The 23,677-nt window shown below is 46.1% G+C and overlaps 1 protein-coding gene and 1 non-coding gene across 5 annotated transcripts in view; one reads left to right on the forward strand and one right to left on the reverse strand.

Moving 5' to 3' along the window:
• PC (pyruvate carboxylase) overlaps positions 1–23,677 on the forward strand; it is a 109,134-nt gene that overhangs the window by 13,682 nt on the left and 71,775 nt on the right. The window lies entirely within an intron of this gene.
• On the reverse strand, positions 20,836–20,897 carry LOC126936677 (U7 small nuclear RNA). The gene has a single exon (XR_007719502.1). It is a non-coding gene; the product is annotated as a U7 small nuclear RNA (small nuclear RNA).

A 23,677-nucleotide genomic window follows, 5' to 3' on the forward strand; every position in this document is an offset into this window, starting at 1 on the left:
TTGTAAAATCATGTCAGTGACCCACCAGGGCTAGAATTTGAGTCCCAGCCTTCTGAGTCCATGTCTGGAGTTTCCTCCCATCTCTTAAACCTTTCCAAATAAAGAGAAAGAGAGAGTGGTACTTACGAGTTCTTGCTTTCTGATCACGCCTGGTTACCAAGAAATTATGGCATCTGGAACCAGTGCCACCTTTTTCATGTTCTTCAGTTTACCCCCTTGGAAATGGTGAGAATTCTGGCCTCTCTCTAACCTCCCGGTGGAGAGCTACCAATCTTGGGAGAGGCCATTGCCATCAAATTCTTGTTAGAAATCTGCATCTTGGATAATAACTAGATGCAGAATTGCTTTCCTGTCCTGGTCACTGGGTATGGCCCCAGGAAGCTTGTAGGTAGTGAGTGGACCTGGTTGAGAATCATCAATGCAATTTGACCTCTCCTTTGATCTCTGATGCACATGTGGCCCCGTGTGAGTAAGAGCAGAGGTTTGTAGAGTGACAAGAAAAGGACATTTGGGGGAGAAATTGGCAGGAGACTGACTGAGGTTTTTGCACTGCAAGAGTTTTTTGTCCCCCATTTAAAAAAATTGTGGTAAAATACATTGTCTTCGTCTCTTTGGGCTGCTATAACAAAAATAACCTTATTCTAGGTAATTTATAAGCAATAGAAATTTATGTATGTATTATTTTTATTTATTTATTTATTTTATTTTATTTTATTTTGAGACGGAGTCTCGTTCTGTCTCCCAGGCTGGAGTGCAGTGGCGCGATCTCGGCTCACTGCAAGCTCTGCCTCCTGGGTTCACGCCATTCTCCTGCCTCAGCCTCCTGAGTAGCTGGGACTACAGGCACCCGCCACCATGCCCTCCTAATTTTATATTTTTAGTAGAGACGAGGTTTCTCCATGTTGGTCAGGCTGGTCTCCAACTCCTGACCTCAGGTGATCTGCCCGCCTTTGCCTCCCAAAGTATTGGGATTACAGGCATGAGCCACCATGTCCAGCTTCTGCAGGAGTTTTAAGTACAGTCTGTCCTCACCTGTGGCTGTGTTCCCCTTTCAGGTGGTAAAGGAGCACTGTGAGATACAGTATTTAATAGCACAGTTGTTTCTTGGTATCCTCTGGGGACTGGTTCCAAGACCCCTTATAGATGCCAAAATCCTCCAGGATGCTCAAGTGCTTGATAGAAAATGGCATAGTATTTGCATATAACCTATGCGTATCATCTTATGTACTTTAAATAATCTCTGGATAGCTTAAAATACCCAGTCCAATGTAAATGGTTCTTATACTGTATTGTTTTTATTTGTATTATTTTTTATTGTTGTATTGTCATTTTTTATTTTGCTTTTTTGAACATGTTTGATCCCCAGTTGGTTGAATTAGTGGATGTGGAACACACAGATACAGAGGGCTGACCATATAGTAAATGAAGGCAGTGATATCACTGAGTGGCCACTCTGCTCTCAGAGAGAAAGGAAAATGTGCCTCACCATAGGACTGGTATTGCAGAGAAGATTAAACCTAAAACTTAGTCACTTAACACAGCAATTCCAGTTCTAGAAATGTAACCTGTGGCATCATGGGACAAGCATGCAAACATATGAGGTGATAGCAGAAATTGGGAAATCACCAAAACGTACATCAGAAAATGGTTGCTACATATGAAGTCTGTTCCGTGTCATATGATGTAGCCTTTAAAAATAGCTCATGTATCCTAATCAAGGTGTCACTCTAAATTTATTACCGCAGGACGAGAGCTATGATGCCTTTACACAAAAAATGTATATTATGAAACAGAATGTGTAATATCTCATTTTTTGTTATTTTGGAATGCTATACCAACCATTTGTTCAGGTTGCTGGAGTTACGAAATTATGTGTTTAAAAAATTTTCTATGTAGTATTTTTTCTTTGTAGTATGTTTTAAGTTATCAATTTAAAAAATCTAAATAGAGAAGGGTGCAATTCATAACACTACTTGGGGCTTAAGGTCGAGTACTAGGTACTTAACTATCAGAGTTCTACTTTTTTACCCCTCTTTTCCAAAACATTGCTTTGGGGGATGAAAACCTCTTTGTAAATGCCATATGAGATATAGATTGCTGGGGAGTGGTGGAGTGAGGACTTCATAAAAGCTCTTCCTCTATTAAAAGGAATGAGAAAACTGGCAAAAATGATCCAAACCAACTTTTTCAGAACTTGAGAAATTAACCAAAGGCTTGCAACAATCTAAGACACATTTATTCAGGAAAAATTGCAGAAAAAAATTATCCTTGTTTTCAACAAAAAGTTATGAGGCGTGCAAAGAAACAAGAAAGTATGGTTCATACACAGGGAAAGACAGCCTTTTCCAGCCCAGATGTTGGACTTCATAGACAATGATGTTAAATCAGCTATTTTAAATATGTCTAAAGAACTTAAGGAAAATGTGAGAAGAATGCCTCACCAAATAGAGGGAGGCCAAGGCGGGCAGATCACGAGGTCGGGAGATTGAGACCATCCTGGCTAACACAGTGAAACCCCGTCTCTACTAAAAATACAAAAAATTAGCTGAGTGTGGTGGCACGCACCTGTTGTCCCGGCTATTTGGGAGGCTGAGGCAGGAGAATCGCTTGAACCCGGGAGATGGAGATTGCAGTAAGCTGAGATTGCATCACTGTACTCCAGCCTGGGTGACAGAGCAAGACTCTGTCTCAAAAAAACCCCCAAAAACCCCAGAAATTCTGGAGTTGAACAGTACAGTTACTGACATGAAAAATTCTCTAGAGGCTGAACAGATTTGAGCAGAAAAAAAATCAGCAAGCTTGAAGGTAGATACCTTGAGATGTTTCAGGCTGAGAATGAAAAAAGAATGAAGGGGCCGGGTGCAGTGGCTCACGCCTGTAATCCCAGCACTTTGGGAGGCTGAGGCGGGCGGATCACAAGGTCAAGAGATCGAGACCATGGTGAAACCCCGTCGCTACTAAAAATACAAAAAATTAGCCGGGCGCGGTGGCGGGCGCCTGTAGTCCCATGAACCCGGGAGGCAGAGCTTGCAGTGAGCTGAGATCACGCCCCTGCACTCCAGCTTGGGGGACACAGCGAGACTCCGTCTCAAAAAAAAAAAAAAAAAAAAAAAAAAAAAAAAAAAAGAATGAAGGAAAGTTAACTGCTTCAGAGACCCATGGTGCACCGTCACGCAAATCAACATATGCATGATGAGAGTCCTAGAAGGAGAGGAGAGAAAGGGTCAGAAAGAATGGCCAGAAGCTGATGAAAAACAATAACCGACCCACTCAAGAAACTCAGTGAACTCCAATGAGGATGAATATCAGAGATCCACAGCGAGATATTTCATAACTAAAGTGTCAAATGACAAGGAATCTTGAAAACAGCAAGAGATGAGCAACTTATCTTGTACAAAGGATCTTTGATCAGATTAACAGCTCATTTCTCCTCAGAAACTGTGGGAGCCAGAAGGTAGTGGGATGAACGCTGTTGAAGGCAAAACCTTCAACTGTAATTATTGGACTTTTGAGCCATAGATGGCCCTGACCTCTTTGTCTTCAGGGACAGTTTTTCAATTTAATCCCTAATAATCCCTAATAACCATTAGTCAAGCTTCCTTGACCTGTAGGAAGGCCTGTCTTTAGGCTGGGCACAGTGGCTCACGCCTATAATCCCAGCGCTTTGGGAGGCCCAGACAGGTGGATCACCTGAGGTCAGAAGTTCGAGACCAGCCTGACCAACATGGTGAAACCCCATCTCTACCAAAATACAAAAACTAGCCAGGAGTGGTGGTGCATACCTGTAGTCCCAGCTACTTAGGAGGCAGAGGCACGAGAATCATTGCTTGAACTTGGGAGGCGGAGGTTGCAGTGAGCCGAGATCGTGCCACTGCACTCCAGCCTGGGAGCCTGGGAGCCTGGGTGCCTGGGTGCCTGGGTGACAGAGTGAGACTCCATCTCAAAAAAAAAGAAAAAAAAAAAAAAAAAAAAGGAAGACCTGTCTTTTACAGAGTTCCCTTCCCCAAGGTTTTCTAGAAATACCCCAGGGATGCTTATGTGTTCCACCAAGTTTGGAACATAGTTAGGGAGTGAAAAACATATGTTAAATGAATGTCATCTGTCTGGCTTGGTTATTTCCTTGGCCAGCTGTTCTCTTCTGCATATTGCCTAGTTCTCCCTGCCCCAGGGCTGTTACTTCACCCTTCATACCTACTGCCTTAAAGATGCAAACGGGCTGTCAGGCATTTCACAACATTTTACTGAATGCTTGGAGATAGCAGAATGGAATTATAATACAGAAAAAGATGTTTTGCTCGCAAAGGGGAATTCACCCTTTACCTCAAGAAAAATAGAGCAATTGCCAATAACAATAATGGTGGCCTCTCTCCCCTGCCCATTAACTGTCAGGGGATCAACAAATACTGGGGTCTAATCTCAACTAGTGTTACTCCAGGACTCCACATGGAGCTGACTGCTGATGTTCTGTTGTTGATAATATCCTTTATGTGTGTGTAGCACTTTATAGTTTTATTTCATTTCTTCTCTCTTTTTTTTTTTGTGACAGGGTCTTGCTCTGTCACCAGGCTGGAGTACAGTGGCACCATCCAAGCTCACTGCAGCCTCTACCTCCTGGGCTCAAGCAATCCTCCCACCTCAGCCTCCCGAGTAGCTGAGACTACAGGCATGTGCCACCAACCCGGCTAATTTTTTTTTTTTTGAGACAGGGTCTCACTCTGTCACCCATGCTGGATGACAGAGACGTAATCACAGCTCACTACAGCCTCGACTTCCCAGGCTCAAATGATCCTCCCACCTTAGCCTCTTGAGTAGCTGAGACTACAGGCATGTGCCACCACGCCTGGCTAATTTTTGTATTTTTTGTAAAGATTGTGTTGCCCAGGCTGGTCTCACACTCCTGAGCTCAAGCGATCCTCCTGCCTCGGCCTTCCGAAGTGCTGGGATTACAGGCATGAGCTACAGCACTTGGCTAGTTTTATTTTATTAACCAGTTTTCCCTGGAACTGGTTATGGTTGTGGTTTTGCTGTTTGTGGATGACAGACCCGAGGTTCAGAGAGATTCAGTGTCTCTCTCAGCTTCACTAGGAAGAGTTATAGCCAAGCTCTGACAACAGCAAACCAGATTCTGGCCTGAGGTTCTCAGAATATGCTGCTGTTCCACAGGATGTTACGATATGGTGTGGCAGGGTGTTACAGTGCACAGGGCTGAAAAGACCAACCTGGGACCCTCCCCTTTCCTTCTGAACTTGATCACTTTATGGACGTTTGCAGCTTTTATCATAAGAGCCATTTGTTGTCACATGGCTTCTGGCCAACTGGGAGTCTACCTCCATCTAAGGCAGGGCTCTCCTCCCTACCATGTTGCCCAAGGCTGTTTCAGTAGGACTGTAAGGTTTTCTTCAGCCCTCCTGGCTTTTGACTACCCCATTCCAGCTGGTTGCAAAATAGCTATTTGTGTTTTTGCTGACCTGAGCCATCTTTCTGTCCATTTTTACTTCTGATGTTCTTAAGTGGCAATTTCAGTATCTAGCAGAATGAATTCCCCATTTTCTAATCCTGAGTTTTCTCACTTGACTGAGTGGCTTAAGGAGGACAAGTTATTACTGTGTAGTATTCTAAGAAATGGTTCTTTCCTTCAGCATTTACTGTGGTATGCACAGCTCCTTACTGGATGCTGTGAGGCTACAGGAGGATCGGACAAGGTGGCTTTGCCCTGAGTCGTTTATCTGTGGTTGGGAGAGAAGGAATACATGTGCTGGACCAAATATATGCTTGCATAGTGACTGGCTAGTGTGGAAGAGTAATAATGACCTCATTGATCCTGCTTCTGTGCCAGGTGAGATGCTAAATGCATAAACATACACAGGGGGCCGGGCGCAGTGGTTCACACCTGTAATCCCAGCACTTTGGGAGGCCGAGGCGAGTGGATCACCTGAGGTCAAGAGTTCGAGACCAGCCTGACCAACATGGTGAAACCTCATCTCTACTAAAACACAAAAAATTAGCTGGGTGTGGTGGGAGGCTGAGGTGGGAGAATGAGTTGAACCCAGGAGTTAGAGGTTGCAGTGAGCCAAGATCATGCCATTGTACTCCAGCCCAGGCAACAGAGTGAGACTGTATCTCAAAAACAAAAACAAAACACACATAGGGAATTACCAGGGGAATGGCATAGCAGGGTTAAGAGCATGGACCCTGGAGTCAGGCGGACAGGATGGAGTTCAGGCTTAGCCCCGATTAGCAAGTTCCTTAGCTTCTTCAAGCCTTGGTTTCCTCATGTATAAAATGAGGGCATTAAGACCTTCCTTCCTTGTATTACTGCCCCCATTTTATAGATGAGGAAACCAACCAGTGGGGGCTGTTGGGTAGAGATCAAATGCAATAACTTTTATACAAATGAAGTAACACATATTCATTCTGTACAAATGAAATAACACATAAACAAATGAAATAACACAGTCATATGCCTGACACTTTGGACACATTGTATTGGTGGCTCTGTTAATGGGACCAGTGATGAACAGTTAGAAGGGAACCCCTTGAGGGCAGAATATGTGAGTCTGAGGCCCTGAGAGATAAGGGGACTCTCTCAGGTGGGTGGAGAGCTGGTCCTCGTGTGTGTGATATTTGAGTTCATAGGAGGGGGGTGCCCCCGGGCAGTGGCACAGGGAGTGAGGCCATGGTGATGAGACAGAGGGTGATGCCCCAGCCTTGCTGGCATGGAGGAAGGCAATGGGAAGCTGGCAAGGGTGGAGGCTGTGCCTGCGTTGACCACTGTGGAATCCTCAGGGCCTAGCACTTGGGAAGCAATGTTGGAATGTGCTGATGGGGCATAGTGAGCATTAGGGCTGGAAATTCATTCTGTGAACTCCAGCTGCGTGTTGGGATTTGAGACAATAAGAAGCCCCTGAGATGCCTGAGCCAGGACTACCCAGAGGTGAATAGGATTTTGGAAAACCTCTGGACGGAGTGGGTGGCTGCCTGGGAATGGGGAGAGGCAAAGGTTGGGTGGGGACTAGCTCAGCAGGGAATAACTCAGACATTCCGGAGTGATGCAAGTGGAGGTTAAGGAAGTGGTTGCAATGGGAAGGAAGCGGCAAATATAAAGTGTCACAGAAGAAAAGTTGTCACGGGCCAAGTAGAGGGAGGGATTGGAGAGCTCTAAATTGCAGCTCAGTCTTCATCTTGAAATGCAGGTGGAAAAAGCCACCCCATTTATTTAGCTAATGGGAGCTGACTCCAAGACCTGAGGTCAGGAAAAGTGGAGAGACAAATAGAAAAGAAACAGGGAATTGGGACAGGGCATCATCTTTGGGGATGGTGGGCTTTTAAGCCCAACTCTGCATTTCCTGAGAAAATTGAGACAGCTTGAGACCAGAGCAATGGGCTTTGAGACTTACCCAGAGAAAATGTTACCCAGAGAGGAGAAAGGTCTGGTAGGGCCTGAAGATTCTTGAGCTGATTTTCCCTAGTTCTTGGCTCTTAGTGCCTCCCATTTCTCCTGATCTGACGGTTTCCGGTGGAGACAGTTGCATCGCATCTGTGGTGGGCCGCTTGCTGTTTGGTAAGCCTGGGCTGAAGGGCTGAGGCCTCTGGAAGAGCTGTCAGGAGAGACACACCTTCAGGGTACTTGGAGCTTTCCCCCTTGCTTCCGGGGCAGGATAGGCGGAAGCTGAACCTGCCTTCTAGCAAACAGATTTACACTGACCAAAACAATGTATTTGTAGGTGTTAGATTTAAGAGGTTTAGGTTTTCCATTGGATTTTTTAGGTGCATGGTGGGAGAGGTATTTTAGAGAGAAAGATTCTCCTAGCAGACACAAAATATGAATTAAGAACCCTTGTTTCTGTTTTTCTCCCAACTACTTCTTGGTATTCATAGTTCCTGTGCTGGGACTTTGGAATGCGTTTTGGTGTGCAGAAAAGACAGGGCATTTGCTGCCAACAGGGGACATACATTGAGACTAAATTCACAAGATAAGGGATTTTACCTTCCAAGAAAAGATCTGTGTCTGGTCCTGTATCTGGCTTCTTTCTTTGTTGTTTTTGCAGTTCTGAATCAGTTTTCTTTCCCCGGATGGCTAGCTTCTCCAGCTGGAGAGAACTTTAAAGAGGCTTTTTTCCCCCAGGGCCAAATTAAGGATACTTCTGGGCTAAAGGGCAAATGCAGCCATTCCTAGTGGATTTATGGCCTCAAAAGGACATTTCAGCCGCTGCATCTGCGAGATTTTTGTCCCAGCCCAGCCAGCCCAGCAGCGTAAGCCCAAAGGTTTAGTCACTGACAGAGTCCAACCAAGGGGTCTCTACGGAACCCTGGGCTTGGATGGGCTGGAGTTCTACCCTGCCATTGAAATCATTTGAGCCGGTAGAGTGCCTTCCATGCTGAAAACAGTTCTGATGTACCAGTTACTGATGGGGCAAAGGAGGCCCAGGTATGACCTAGGTAACTCCTCAGAGATGCTACCTTTGAACATAATAGTCTTCTAGCAGGTTACCAAGCGGTAATCCAAAAAGTTAGTGTTTAACTTTAAAAAAAAAAAAAAAAAGGTATTCAGTTCAGCTACGTAATACTTGCACCTGGTACAAACATTGCAATGTATAAAAGTCTCATTTTTTCTCTCTCCCCAGTAAACTGGTTCCCCTCCCAGGAGGCCACTTCTGGTTAAATTATCTTGTCTATCCTTTTGGAGGTGGTATACCCTTTGAAATAGAAACACATTTCTTTTTTTCTTTTTCTTTTTTTTTTGAGATGGAGTCTCGCTCAGTTGCCCAGGCTGGAGTGCAGTGGCACGATCTCTGCTCACTGCAAACTTCGCCTTCCGGGTTCATGCCATTCTTCTGCCTCAGCCTCCCGAGTAGCTGGGACTACAGGCACCTGCCACCACGCCTGGCTAATTTTTTGGGTATTTTTAGTAGAGACGGGGTTTCACTGTGTTAGCCAGGATGATCTTGATCTCCTGACCTTGTGATCCACCTGCCTTGGCCTCCCAAAGTGCTGGGATTACAGGCGTGAGCCACCGCGCCCAGCTATGGAAACATTTCTATTGTTTGTTTTCTCCTGTGCCCTTTCTGCTCCATGCCCTTTTCATTTATCAGTGTATCTTGGAAATCGTCCCATGTCAGCACAGATAAGAAGTCTGCAGTACTCTGTGTGCCATTGCATGGGTTTTTTTTTTTTTTTTTCATTTTACCATTTGTTTATTGCAAAATCCCACACTTACAGAAGGCATATTTGAAACATAGGGTATGTTAAAACAAAACATCTGTGTTCCTATCCCCAGGTTAAGGTTAGGACCATATAAGCCCCCTATGTTCCTCCCTGGTTGAAGTTCCTTCCCTCAGCTATTCCTTTTTTTTTTTTCTCTTGAGACGGAATCTCGCCACTCTGCTGTCCAGGCTGGAGCGCAGTGGTGCCATCTTGGCTCACTGCAACCTCTGCCTCCTGGGTTCAAGTGATTCTCTTGCCTCAGCTTCCTGAGTAGCTGGGACTATAGGTGTGTGCCAGCATGCCCAGCTAATTTTTGTATTTTTGTATTTTTAGTAGAGACAAAGTTTCGCCATTTGGCCAGGCTGGTCTTGAACCCCTGACCTCAGGTGACCCGCCCGCCTCAGTCTCCCAAAATGCTGGGATGACAGGTGTGAGCCACCACACCTGGCACCCCAGCTATTCTGACTTCTGTGATATTTATTATTTTGTTCTTGTTAGTTTTCCCACCAATAGCCAACCTCTGAATAACTTATTGTTGAATTTTGCCTGGTTTTGAGCACCTGGACCTGGAATCCTAACAGTAGATTTCTGTGACGTGCTCAGCATTACATTTGCGATTCATCCATGTGGATGCACATGGCTCTGTTCATGTTCACTGCCATAGAGCTTTCCATTGAATGAATATCCACAGCGGGTTGATCCTTTCTGTTGCCCTGTTGCCAAGAAGCCCTTGGTCTGCTTTTTGTTTTTTTTTCTCTCTCAGGAATAACCGTGCTGGGAACTTTTTTCTTTTTTTTTTAAGACAGAGTCTTCCTCTGTCGCCCAGGCTGAAGTGCAGTGGTGTGATCTCAGCTCACTGCAACAACCTCTGCCTCCCGGGTTCAAATGATTTTCCTGTCTCAACCTCCCAAGTAGCTGGGATTACAGGCGTGTACCACTACGCCCAGCTAATTTTTGTATCTTTAATAGAGACAGGGTTTCGCCGTGTTAGCCAGGCTGGTCTTGAACTCCTGAACTCAGGGGATCCACCCGCTTCAGCCTCCCAAAGTGCTGGGATTACAGGCGTGAGCCATCGTACCTGGCGGGAACATTCTTACACATGGCTCCTGGAACACATGAGCAAGAATTTCTCTGGGGTGTAAACTAGGAGTGGAGTTGCTGGCATGTCTAACTCTTCTAGATTATCCGAAACCGAAGTTTTGAGGTTTTGAAAACTAATTTGCCCTTCTCCTACTAACAGTATATACAGCAGTATAGACAGTATTTTCTAATTACCCGGGTAGTACAACTTTGGACTGCAAGTTTGTGTGAGGGCTGTTTTGTGATTGAAGCTTCTTGGGGGGAGTTTTTTGTTTTTCTACCTGCTCAGTGCCAAGGATTTAGACAGTTGATTTTTCTTGCAGGTAGTTCTTGGGGACAGGGAAGGGTAGATGAAGTTTTTTGTGGTTCACTGTTAGGTTAAGGGAGTATCCTTTGGAAGTCCCAACTTCACTAGGGGTAAGATCTCTTTAGATTTCCCACCATGGCTGGGCTCTGGGCGGTGCTTCTGTGACCTTCTGAGGCTTTGAAAACTGAAGCTCAGGTTTGCCTAGTTCTGCAAATGCCCTCTAGATAAAAGCTTCAGTGTTAATTTGCCTCCCTAGTTTCTCCTTCTTAGGGTTTTAGCCTGAGTGTTCCTTATTTTCTTGCCTGTGCTTTTAAGACAAAATTTAATTTGGCCAGGTGTGGTGGCTCATGCCTGTATTCCTAGCACTTTGGGAGGCCAAGGTGGAAAGATCACTTGAGCCCAGGAGTTTGAGACCAGCCTGGGCAACATAGTGAGACTCCCGTCTCTATTTCAAAAAAATATGTAAAAAATAAAAAGAAAGCCGGGCACCATGGCTCACACCTGTAATCCCAGCACTTTGGGAGGCCGAGGTGGGTGAATCACTTGAGATCAGGAGCTCAAGACCACCCTGGTCAACATGGTGAAACCATGTGTCTACTAAAAATACAAAAATTAGCCGGGCATGGTAGTCCCAGCTACTTGGGAGACTGAGGCAAAAGAATCGCTTGAACCTGAGAGGGAGAGGTTGCAGTGAGCTGAGATTGTGCCACTGCACTCCAGCCTGGGGGACAGAGTGAGACTCTGTCTCAAAAAAAAAAATAAAAATAAAAAATAAAGTAGCACTTTCAAGATGAGCCTTTGCATCCCTAGGGTTATGGCTTGCATTCTCAGGGCTTGCTGGCTTTCACATTTGAGAAGTAAGGCTGTCAGCACCACAGTGATGAGACGGAAGTGGGTTCGGCCACTCCCCCAAAATTTTAGTACTGTGTTTGGGCCTGGAAATCTGACTCATGTTTCAAACTCACGTGACACTGATTTGTCCCAGAAGGCTACTTTATGGATTTATAATGGGAGATAGAATCTCTGGGGTCAGCCTCTTCTGGTTTAAAGATCTGTGGTTGACCCATCGGTACCAGGTAAGTCTTAGATGGTGGCTCAGTCCATTCTAGCATTCAATAAGTAGTACAGATAGGGTTGCTTAGAGAGCAGGAATCGTACACAGGCCCTTTTTAAAAACGATATGACCCTATTTTAGACCCTGACCCTCCTTGTCCCTGGTTGCAGATTCTCACTTTCATGTAGTGTTTCCTTCCCAAATATTTTGCTATTTTATCCTTTTGATTTCTGAAATTGCCCATAATGATTAATGCTCACAGCTGGGCGCAGTGGCTCATGCCTGTAATCCCAGCACTTTGGGAGTCCGATGTGTGTGGATCACCTGAGGTCGGGAGTTCAAGACCAGCCTGACCAACATGGAGAAACCCTGTCTCTACTAAAAATACAAAATTAGCCAGGCAAGGTTGCACATGCTTGTAATCCCAGCTACTCGGTAGGCTGAGAACAGAGAATCGCTTGAATCCGGGAGGCGGAGGTTGCGGTGAGCCGAGATCACTCCATTGCACTTTGAGATTTTTGAGACTCTGTAATTAATGCTTTCTTTTTTTGCACTACTAGATAGACTGAACACCCCATGGTCATTCTGCTGCCAAGTTCATCTTGGTAGGTGCTGATTTCAGGCTGGCCTGATTCTTGTTTTTTGAAAAATTTTTTTCAAGCCATTTTATGTTGTCCTATTGTCTGAATACAGAAAGGGGTACCTGCTTTATTTAATCTACGGAGAGATTACCATCTTTTTGTAGTGCCTTACCATTTCCAAGGTACTTTCATGTGTGTGATCTCATTCAATGCTTGCCTGCCTTCCACATTTTAAAGGACTGGCCCCGTGTCACAATATTCAGCCCCTGAGTCTCAGGGAGGTTTATTGCTGCCCCTTGGACACCAAGCTGTAAATGAACTTCACTTCCAGGAGGAGTCGGCCTTCCATTTCGCACATTTCTGCAGAGGAGAAGACGAGGGGACCATCACCTATTGATGTGTTCGTAAATGCACAGGTTTTATTTCCCAGATCAGCATTTTTTAATAGATATCTAGCTTATTCCTAATTGTATTCACACATGAAAAAGAAACTTTCCTTCAGAATGCCTGTTCTTTCTTCACGTTCTCTCTTTTCTAGTGCTCCCTTCTCCCCTTCCACTTTTCCACATGAATTTTGTAGATTTCATTGTCTCAGTTTTCCAAGTTGCCTTCTGAGTGCAGCGATTGTAGCCACCCCCTTTCTAGCATGTTCTGTCTGTGCTGTGAAGCTGTGCCTTGTGCAGTGTTCGGTCAGCCGCCCTCCTCTCCTCGCCCTGTCCACACAAGGTCTCTCTTCCCGTGTTTACTCTGCTCTCCAGGTTCCCCACCTTTGCCAGGGAGAGGCCTTCCTGGCTCTTTAGTGATTCTGTCCCTGGTCCACTATCAGCCTGCCCTGCTCTCCTTATCACATTCACCGAACCCGTCTGTTCTCAGGGCCATTTTAGACATTCTTTTTACAATTAAAAATTTAAACTAGAACATTTATGATGTGACTAATCACTGAAGTCCTTAAGATGAACTGTAGCTTCTGCCCTCCTGGGTTTGCAGGCCCCTGCCTGAATCTGCAGTGGACAATTTCTAGGTGCCTCATTTGACCAGCCTGGGTGGTCTTTTAGCCTTGGCATGTCAGTCATACTTTCTCATGTGTTTGGCAGGGTAGCCACGTCTGCCACAGGTGGGCTTTTTTTTTTTTTTTTGAAATGGAGTCTTGCTCTGTTGCCCAGGCTGGAGTGCAGTGGCTTGATCTTGGCTTGCTGCAAGCTCTGCCTCCCAGGTTCACGCCATTCTCCTGCCTCAGCCTCCTCAGTAGCTGGGACTACAGGCTCCCCACCATGCCCAGCTAATTTCTTTTGTATTTTTAGTAGAGATGGGGTTTCACCATGTTAGCCAGGATGGTCTCAATCTCCTGACCTTGTGATCCACCCACCTCGGACTCCCAAAGTGCTGGATTACAGGAGTGAGACACTACACCCGGCCTGCCACAGGTGGGCTTCTGAAGGTGGTAGACCTTGGAGCCAAGCGGTAGCACAACATAGGCATCTGAAATCCACACGTCCCTTTGTGACTTCATGTCTGTGGCCAAAATCAACGAGCAGATGTATATTGTTATGTTTGCTGGTATTGTTCATCTTAAAACTTATTTCCCTCTCTGTCTCTTCGTGTAAATTTCTCCTTTATATTATTTTCTTATTTCTCTTAGTCCCAATTCTACAAACCTTTCCTGTTTCCCATGATCTAGTCTCCAGGCTTCCTTACTACCCTCTCCCCTTGAGTAGGCTTGACACCATCCAGTCCTTTCAAGTGGGGAAAGCAGAACCCAAAGTTAGTATCCCAGTTTCTATCTTTTTTTTTTTTTTTTTTTTTTTTTTTTGAGATGGAGTTTCGCTCTTGTTGCCCAGGCTGGAGTGCAATGGTTCGATCTCAGCTCACTGCAACCACTGCCTCCCGGGTTCAAGTGATTCTCCTACCTCAGCCTCCCTAGTAGCTGAGATTACAGGCACCTGCCACCAAGCCCAGCTAATTTTTTGGGTTTTTTTGTTTTTGAGATGGAGTCTCGCTCTGTCGCCCAGGCTGCAGTGCAGTGGCACTGTCTCAGCTCACTGCAAGCTCCGCCTCCCAGGTTCACGCCATTCTTCTGGCTCAGCCTTCTGAGTAGCTGGGATTACAGGCGCCTGCCGCCACGCCCAGCTAATTTTTTTGTATTTTTAGTAGAGACGGTTTCACCATGTTGGTGAGGCTGGTCTCGATCTCCTATCTCGTGATCCGCCCGCCTCGGCCTCCCAAAGTGGTGGGATTACAGGCGTGAGCCACCGCACCCGGCAATTTTTTTGTATTTTTAGTAGAGATGGGGTGTCACTGTGTTGGCCAGGCTGGTCTCGAACTCCTGACCTCAGGCAATCCACCCACCTCAGCCTCCCAAAGTGCTGGGATTACAGGCATGAGCCACTGCCCTCGGCTTGCCTGGCTGATTTTTAACAGTGACTTTTAAATTTCTACTGCCATCCAGCGCATTCCTAGGCTGCTGTGTGTGTTTCCTATCAGAGAATGAAAACCAGAGGAGTACGGGAGTACACTGGTGTGGTTGGGAGTCGAGCTTTAGAGTCACACTGCTGAGTTCAAGTCCTTGACTAATTAAAGCATGACTAGGGGAGGCCAGCCTGGATAGTTAAAAATTACATATTTAAAACGTAATGTATGTATGAGCATTCACAGCAGCATTATTCAAATACAGAAAAATTTAGCCAGTCATGGTGGTGCATGCCTGTAATCCCAGCTACTCAGGAGGCTGAAGGTGGGAGAATCGCTTGAACCCGGGAGGCAGAGGTTGCGGTAAGCCGAGATCGCGCCATTGCACTCTAGCCTGGGTTTTGAGAGCAAAACTCTGTCTCAAAACACAAAAAAAGAACCAAAAGGTGGAAACAAACCAGATGTTCATCAACCAATGAATGGCAACACAAAATATGGCCTACCCATCCAGTGGAATGTTGTTCAGCCATCAAAAGGAGTGAAGTTCTGACACGTGCTACAACATGGATGAACCAGGAAAACACTGTGCTAAGTGAAAGAAGCCAGACACAAAGTCACATATTATATGACATTTCTAGGAAATATCCAGAATAGGCCATAGAGATGGAAAGCAGATTACTGGTTGCCAGGGGCTGGGGGTGGGTGGGAATGGGGAATGACAGCTATTGGTACCAGGTTTGTTTTTGGAGTGATTGAAAAGGTTCTGGAATTGGATAGTCGTGATGGTTACCAACATTATAAATATGCTAAAAAGCACTGAACTGTATAGTACTGGTAACTAGAATATGTGCATTATTAGGCCTATGTATTAAACAATTCTAGTTGGTCATGTCCCTAGTCCCCGGTTGTGTTGACTTGCCATGATTTGTTTAACCATTTGCCTACTGTTGAGTACTTGGGTTATTTCCAGGATTTTGTGATCATTGATAATGGTAAGCCTTACTTTCAAAGTCTGATATGCTTTTTTAAAAATTCTACTTCCTACGTGATGCTAGGCACTTAAGAAGTACTCTATAAATATTTATTGAATTATCTATGCTTGCTATTCCTGTTTCATTAGTGTAGATAATTACTTTCTGTTCCAGATTATTTCAAAAGACAATATTCCTTAAACTATTAGCCTTTCAATGAGAGCTGTACATTTTACATTTGTAAGTGGTGTATTTCAGATAGAAATAGTTTGCTTGCCTGCCTTTTCTAATCACAAAAGTAATATCTGCTAATTATAAGAGATTCAGATAATGGCCTTGCCTGGACAGTGGCCTTTATCACAGTCCTCCAAGCAGTTCCACATCTGCAAAGAAACATGCTTCTTATCTTTTTGCCATATCATCATTATCTTCTCTGCATCTTGAGTTTGTTTGACTCATTTTCTTCCAAAAAACTTCTTAGATACCTTCTGCTAGACAGTAGCCTACAATGTATGATGCCATTGCCGCCTTCTTTTTTTTTTTTTTTTTAACTCCCCTCCCCTCCTCCATTGTCCTTTTGTCCAAAGATCATGTCTATCTTGTTTGCAAATAAGAAAGAATAATAGGCCAGGCGCAGTGGCTCACAAGGCCTGTAATCCTATCACTTTGGGAGACCAAGACGGGTGGATTGCTTGAGCTGAGGAGTTCAAGTCCAGCCTGGGCAACATGGTGAAACCCTGACACATGCTAATTTTTTGTCTCTATGAAAAATTAGCCAGGCATTGTGGTGTGCACCAGTAGTCTCAGCTACTCAGGAGGCTGAGGTAGGAATATCACTTGAATCTGGAAAGAGGAGATTACAATGAGCTGAGATGGTGCCAAAAAAAAAAGAAGGAAGAATAGTGTGCCATTTGTTCTGCTAAGTCAGCATCCTTGATTTCTAACTTTTTTCCTTTTTTTTAAATTGAGGTGTGCGCTATCATGCCCAGCTAATTTTTTATTTTTGGTAGAGATGGAGTCTTGCTATGCTACCCAGGCTGGTCTTGATCTCCTGGCTTCAAGTGATCCTGCTATCTTAGCCACACAAAGCATTGGGATTACAGTTGTGAGCCACCATGCCTGGCTCAACTTTTCCTTTCTTTACTTTCTTTTTTTTTCTTTTCTTTTCTTTTTTTTTTTTTTTTTTTGAGACAGAGTCTTGCTTTGTCACCCAGGCTGGAGCACAGTGGTGCAATCTCAGCTCACTGCAGCCTCTGCCTCCCGGGTTCAAGCGATTCTTGTGTCTCAGCCTCCCAAGAAGCTGGGATTACAGGTGTGTGCCATCACACCTGGCTAATTTTTGTATTTTAGTAGAGACATGATTTTGCCATGTTGGCCAGGCTTGTCTCGAACTCTTGGCCTCAAGTGATCCCCTGGCCCTAGCCTCCCAAAGTGCTGGGATTATAGGTGTGAGCCACTGTGTTTGGCCACTTTTTTTCTTTTTCTTTTTTTTTTTTTTGCCTTGAGGTCTTCTGACATTTTGAAGCTGTGTGCTTTTCTGTGACCTTTTAAACCCTATGTATTGGCTGGGCGTGGTAGCTCACATCTGTAATCCCAGCACTTTGGGAGGCCAAGGTGGGCAGATCACCTGAGGTCAGGAGTTTGAGACCAGCCTGGCCAACATGGTGAAACCCCATCTCTACTAAAAATACAAAAATTAGTTGAGTGTGGTAGTGCACCTGCACACGTGTAATCCCAGCTACTCGGGTGACTGAAGTGGGAGAATCACTTGCATCTGGGAGGCGGAGGTTGCAGTGAGCCAAGATCGCACCACTACTGCGCTCCAGCCTGGGCGACAGAGCGAAACTCTGTCTCAAAAACAAAACAACAAAAACAAACGCAAATTCTGTGTATTCCATAGCTGTTTTGTAAGGAAGGAATGAACTGATGGGTCTCTTTTCCCTTTCCCCGTTTTCGTGCGGTGGAGCTGTGCCTAGCCTGACCTCTTACCCCACATTACTGTCTGTTCACCTTTCCCTGCTGCGCCGTCATTGCTCAGCACGCCTCAAGATGGGATGTGGTAGCAGTGGTGGGCCGTTCTCTGTTGATGAAGCTACTGTTATTGACTATGCCTTGCTTTTTTCTTTGAAGTCATTTTTCTAGGAACAAGGATGATCTCATACCTTTGCTTCCCTGTCTGAAACCCTTGTTTTAGCTAACAGCAAGCTTGGACAAGACGGTTCATCAGAGTCAGGGTTAAAGCCTAGGAAATGAAGTGAAACTAATGAGCCTTGCCAGTGATGCAGAAGCCTTGTCTTCTCCAGCTGTCTATGGCTCTGGGCTTCTTTGTGGATGGTAAACAACTTGTGTCTGTGTTGCTGGTAGCCACATAGGGATCTGGGCCAGAGATAGAAATGAAAGAGTGGAGGAAGACCAGGTACTTACCCATGGAGTTGTGGATGCACCTCTGGAAGTGCTAGCTAGGCTCATTGCTTTTTTTTTTTTTTTTTTCAAGACAGAGTCTTGGTCTTTCAATCTCAGCTCACTACAAGCAACCTCCACCTCCTGGGTTCAAGCAATTCTCCTGCTTCAGCCTTCCGAGTAGCTGGGATTACAGGCGTGCACCACCACGTCCAGCTAATTTTGTATTTTTAGTAGAGATGGGATTTCGCCATGTTGGCCAGGCTGGTCTCAAACTCCTGACCTCAAGTGATTCACCCACCCCGGCCTCCCAAAGTGCTGGGATTACAGGTCTGAGCCACCGCGCCCGGCCTAGGCTCATTGCTTTTCCCAGCCAATGCTGATGACTGAAAGACTGTTTTAATCTTAGAATGGTGCAGTTATTTATTGAATGAAAGTACATCTGTAGCTGTCTCCTCATCCTTCTTGTCATTATTCTGTTTAGATTTCCAGCCCCATACTCTCCTTTCTGATTTAAGACTCTCCGAAACCCCTTTACTTCTTCAGTAAATCTATTCTGGGATTGTAGGTGCTGGTTGGGCTGTACGGAGACAAAGGGACCCCTGACCTCATTCACAAGCACGGGGGAATTGTCACGAGGAAGATGGGGTGAGGGAGAGAACCCCTCGTGAGTGATATGAGAGGTGGGCAGCTTTCTCTTTGTAGAGCCTTGACAGTCGGATTCTCAGGGACAGTTTCAAAGTATGGGGAAAACGAGATTAGGATTCTTGGGTGGCTTTGGATCTGCTGTTTGGTTTTTCCTCATCTAGAACTAAATTTATATAAAAGAATACAACGGTAGAATAATCACGGCAACTAAGTTTGTTCTGCTCTCCTGGGGCCTCTTCATGTATTATCTCTACTTACTACAACAGCTCTGGAGGTAAAGGTGTTACCTTGAAGACACTGAGGCTCCAAGGGGTGAGCTGCTTGTCCAGGGTCATCTAGCTCAGGAGTGGCCGAGCTCAGATCCAGGCTCCTACCTGCCACCCCACCACCCATGCCTCTGCCTTCCCCTGCACCAGAACAAAGCCACCAGCCCCAGACGGCCGCGTGTTTGTGCTTTTATTTCCCTGAATGGCTCTGGGTTTTTGCTTTGTCATTTCTGTGCTTGTGTCCTTTGCAGAGTCTTTGGCTTCCTTTTATTTTTCCTACCCCAGCAGCATCTGACGCGACGCCTGGGGTCTGGGAGGAAGCAGGGTTCTTTGCTTAGACATCTTGGTTTTCATCTGTTTTACAAAATTATCCTTGGCCTCTGTTCTCTTTTTCCTTGTATTTCCTCCCTGAAATACTGCGTCTTTAAGGCTATCGTGAAGAGAAAGATAATCCTGCCCAAGGGTTTGAAGGAATGTCAAGGAGAAGTGTTTTTAGCACGCAGCTGGGTTTTTAGTGGGGTTGTTTCCATGGCCTGCGTTGCCCTAGTGAAAGTGGTTTGTCTTCCTCACAACACCGAGGGATTCGGCGCACAAATGGATGCAGTCAGGTGGCCGCTGAGCCAAGGGCCAAGTAAGGCATTTCGTCCTCAGCCACATTGCCCTTGTCTCACGCCTGTATTTCTTTTCTTTTTTTTTTTTTTTTTTTGAGACGGAGTCTCGCTCCGCCACCCAGGCTGGAGTCTCGGCTCACTGCAAACTCTGCCTCCTGGGTTCAAGTAATTCTCCTGTCTCAGCCTCTTGAGTAGCTGAGACTACAGGCACCTGTCACCGCGCCTGGCTGATTTTTGTATTTTTAATAGAGATGGGGTTTCACCTTGTTGGTCAGGCTGGTCTCAAACTCCTGACCTCAGGTGATCCAGCTGCCTCGGCCTCCCAAAGTGTTGGGATTATAGGCATGAGCCACCGCGCCTGGCCTCATGCCCGTATTTCTATGTCCTGAACATGTTACATTTGCATCCAGGCCCAGCTCTGTTCCCTGTGGAGGTTGGAGTTCTGATACCCCACAGAAGGAAGGAGCCAAGGCAGGGAGGCTGCTTGGAGGAGGGTGTGGCGAAGACAAAGAAATGACCTTGCGATTCTTAGGGTTGCTGGGAAGCTGTTGCTTCTAGGTTGGCTTTCTGTCCTTTCTGATGCTCCAAACAGGTCCCCAGGGTACAGGCCTTCCCGGGGCTCCCACTTTCTTCAGTGTTAGGTCCATGTCCATTTTCCTGTCCCCCTCCACTTGTCCCTACTTTATTATCATTTGAGATCTGGGGCTTCTTTCCAAAGCTGAATTTAAGTTTAAGGCTTTCCTAACAGTTTCAGCTGTTAGGCAGGGGCTTGTGGCAGGAAAAAGAAGAGAGAGATTTCTGTTGCCCATAGGAGGGTGACAGGGGTGCTGGGTGAACACTCATCAGAAGTTCCCTGCCGACGAGTAGCCTGGCACCTTTCTGCAGGGTGTCTTCTGAGCCAGCTGGATTCATCGTGTTGGCCTGTGGAGTCTGAGAACACCATCTCTCTCGTCTTTCCCCTCCTCCCCTCCTCTGTGCCCCAGCAAGAGGCGTGGTATACTCTGGGTCCTCCCTCATTACTTACACAGCCTTCTCTCTGTGTTTGATTACCAGAATGAGCCAGCCTCATTCTGAGTCCATTCATTCATTTATTCATTCAACAACCGTTTAGTGCGAGGCACCATGGTAACCTACATTTCAAGGCTGTAACTGCTATTAGCAAGCCATTTGCAGAAGTTTGGGTCACTGATGTGCCTTTGACCTGATGCCCGTTTTCTAAACCCAGGCATTCCTCTTGAGTGATACAGCATCTCTGTGCCTCTTCTCCAAGAATTATGGCTTAGGTTTTTGGTTTTTTTTGTTTTCAATGGGGCTTTCTGGCAAAGACCTGAAAGCCTGCTAGACAAATTCAAAAACAGCTGTAACACTAAGGCCTAAGTTTCAGTTCTGACTTCATGCAAAGAGGATGCCTGAACCAAGCCCCTTACTACCAGGCCTCATTCTTTTCTCAGTGAGTTAGATCCCTCTCCCCTCACTTGTTATCTGTTTGCTGTTCCTAGCACAGATCTTCAACTCTGGTGTATTCACTGCCTCTGGCTGGAGCCCATTTGACTGTTGTCACCACCCTGTCCCCCTGCCCCTCCTCGCCAGCCAATGGCTTCTCATTTCTTCCCAGCTTGTCAAGGTCCTAGAGCTCTCAGAGACACAGGCCCCACCCAGGGCTCTGCAAAAATATTCTTTAAGGGTGTGAGCGAAGGGATTTTTTTTTTTTTTTTTTTTTTTGAGACAGTCTCACTCTGTTGCTCAGGCTGGAGTACAGTGGCTCGATCTCGGCTCATTGCAACTTCTGCCTCCCGGGTTCAAGTGATTCTCATGCCTCGGCCTCCCGAGTAGCTGGGATTACAGGCATGTGCCACCACGCCTGGCTAATTTTTGTATTTTTAGTAGAGACAGGGTTTCATCATGTTGGCCAGGCTGGTCTGGAACTCCTGGCCTCAAGTGATCCACCCGCCTTGGCCTCCCAAAGTGCTGGGATTACAGGCATGAGCCACTGCACCTGGCCTGAAGAGAGAATTTGAAAATATAAATTTTTTTCCATGCATTTCACCTTTTCAGCCTAACCCAGACAGCTTGAGATAGTCCACCTGGGCCCATAGTCCCAGGATTGTGTGAGTCTTCAGGGACTCTCCAGAAATGCTCTTGTTAATATGGGTGCTGGAAACTTAACAGGACTTGCTTTAATTCCTCTCTGAGCTGCGCTAGTAGAGGAACTGCTGGGTAGATGAAATCTTCCAGGGAGAAGTTCTGAATGCTGCTGCCCCTCCTCCTGGGCCTTCTTCACTGGGCTGGGGCTCTGCTTTCTTTTTTTTTTTTTTTTTTTTTTTTTTTTGAGACGGAGTCTCGCTTTGTCGCCCAGGCTGTAGTGCAGTGGCCGGATCTCAGCTCACTGCAAGCTCCGCCTCCCGGGTTTACACCATTCTCCTGCCTCAGCCTCCCGAGTAGCTGGGACTACAGGCGCCCGCCACCTCGCCCGGCTAGTTTTTTTTTGTATTTTTTGGTAGAGATGGGGTTTCACCGGGTTAGCCAGGATGGTCTCGATCTCCTGACCTCGTGATCCGCCCGTCTCGGCCTCCCAAAGTGCTGGGATTACAGGCTTGAGCCACCGCGCCCGGCCCGGGGCTCTGCTTTCAGGCCAGAGTGAGAAGGCTATTTGGAGGTCACACGTGTTCAGCGTGGCTTGGGGGTGAGGAAGCCTTTTATTTATTCTTCTGCCTCTTATCTCCCTACTTATCTCTATACCCACACCCCTAAAAAGAGAATGGCAGAAGTAGATTTTGTTGGGCTGGGCATGGTGGCGCACATCTGCAATCCTAGCACTTTAGGAGGCTGAGGTGGGCGGATGACTTGAGGTCAGGAGTTCGAGACCATCCTGGCCAACGTGGTGAAACCCCGTCTCTACAAAAATACAAAAAATTAGCTCGGCTTGGTCGTTCATTTATGTGATCCTAGCTGCTCAGGAGGCTGAGGCACAAGAATCTCTTGAACCCAGGAGGTGGAGGCTGCAGCGAGCTGAGATCGCACCACTGCACTCCAGCCTGGGCAACAGAGCAAGACTGTTTCAAAAAAACGAAAAAATGTAGATTTTATGTATGTTTTTTGACATAAGATCTCACTCTGTTGCCCAGGCTGGTCTTACTCCTGGGCTCAAGCAGTCCTCCTACCTCGGCCTCCCAAAGTGCTGGTGTTATTGGCATGAGCCAGCACGCCCAGCCTAGAAGTAGAATGTTAATTGCAGAGTTGGTTCTAGTGGACTCAAAACATTATAGTTTGTGAACCTCCCTTCTATAGGACTTGGGAATGGAAAGAGGAATTTTAATTGCCTTGCATGAATTTTTCTTTAATGCAAAATTCTTTAAGAAGAGGAAAAAGGGTTTTATTTGCTGTTTCTATCACCACCTAGAGGGCTCACAGGCTGCTGTGGGGGAAGGGACTTGGGCATTTGACTAAAGATTTTGCAGTTGATGGTGGGTGCTCTATCGGGTGTGTGCTAACTTAGGGGAAAGCTAACCAGCTTCCAGTTTGTCCCCTTCGTGCAGCAGGAGGTCCTCATGGACCATCTCAGGCTCTAGGCTGCCCACCAACGTCTTTCCCTGCAGCTCACCCTGGGGTATGAGTGCCATAATCCTAGAAGGCTGAGGCTGGGCTCAGGTGCCTCTTACCCTCAGGTAACCCAAGTTCAGATCAAATAAATTTCTCCGTTATTATACAAAATGCCAAGGGTTTTCCAGACCCTTTCCTCTTGTCAGTAACTGTCATGTCCACCAGAGCAGTGGACAGGCATCATGTAGGTGTTAGATATTCTGAAGCTTTTTTTTTTTTTTTTTGAGACGGAGTCTTGCTCTGTTGCCCAGGCTAGAGTGCAGTGGCACGATCTTGGCTCGCTGCAAACTCTGCCTCCCAGGTTCACGTCATTCTCCTGCCTCAGCCTCCTGAGTAGCTGGGACTACAGGCACCCGCCACCACACCTGGCTAATTTTTTGTAATTTTAGTAGAGACAGGGTTTCACTATGTTAGCCAGGATGGTCTCGATCTCCTGACCTCGTGGTCTGCCTGCCTCGGCCTCCCAAAGTGCTAGGATTACAGGCGTGAGCCACCGCGCCCGGCCCATTCTAAAGCTTAAATCTAGCTAAGGCAACACACATACACAAA

This window comes from Macaca thibetana, chromosome 14, assembly GCF_024542745.1.
Source record: "Macaca thibetana thibetana isolate TM-01 chromosome 14, ASM2454274v1, whole genome shotgun sequence".
NCBI classification, from domain to species: Eukaryota; Metazoa; Chordata; class Mammalia; order Primates; family Cercopithecidae; genus Macaca; species Macaca thibetana.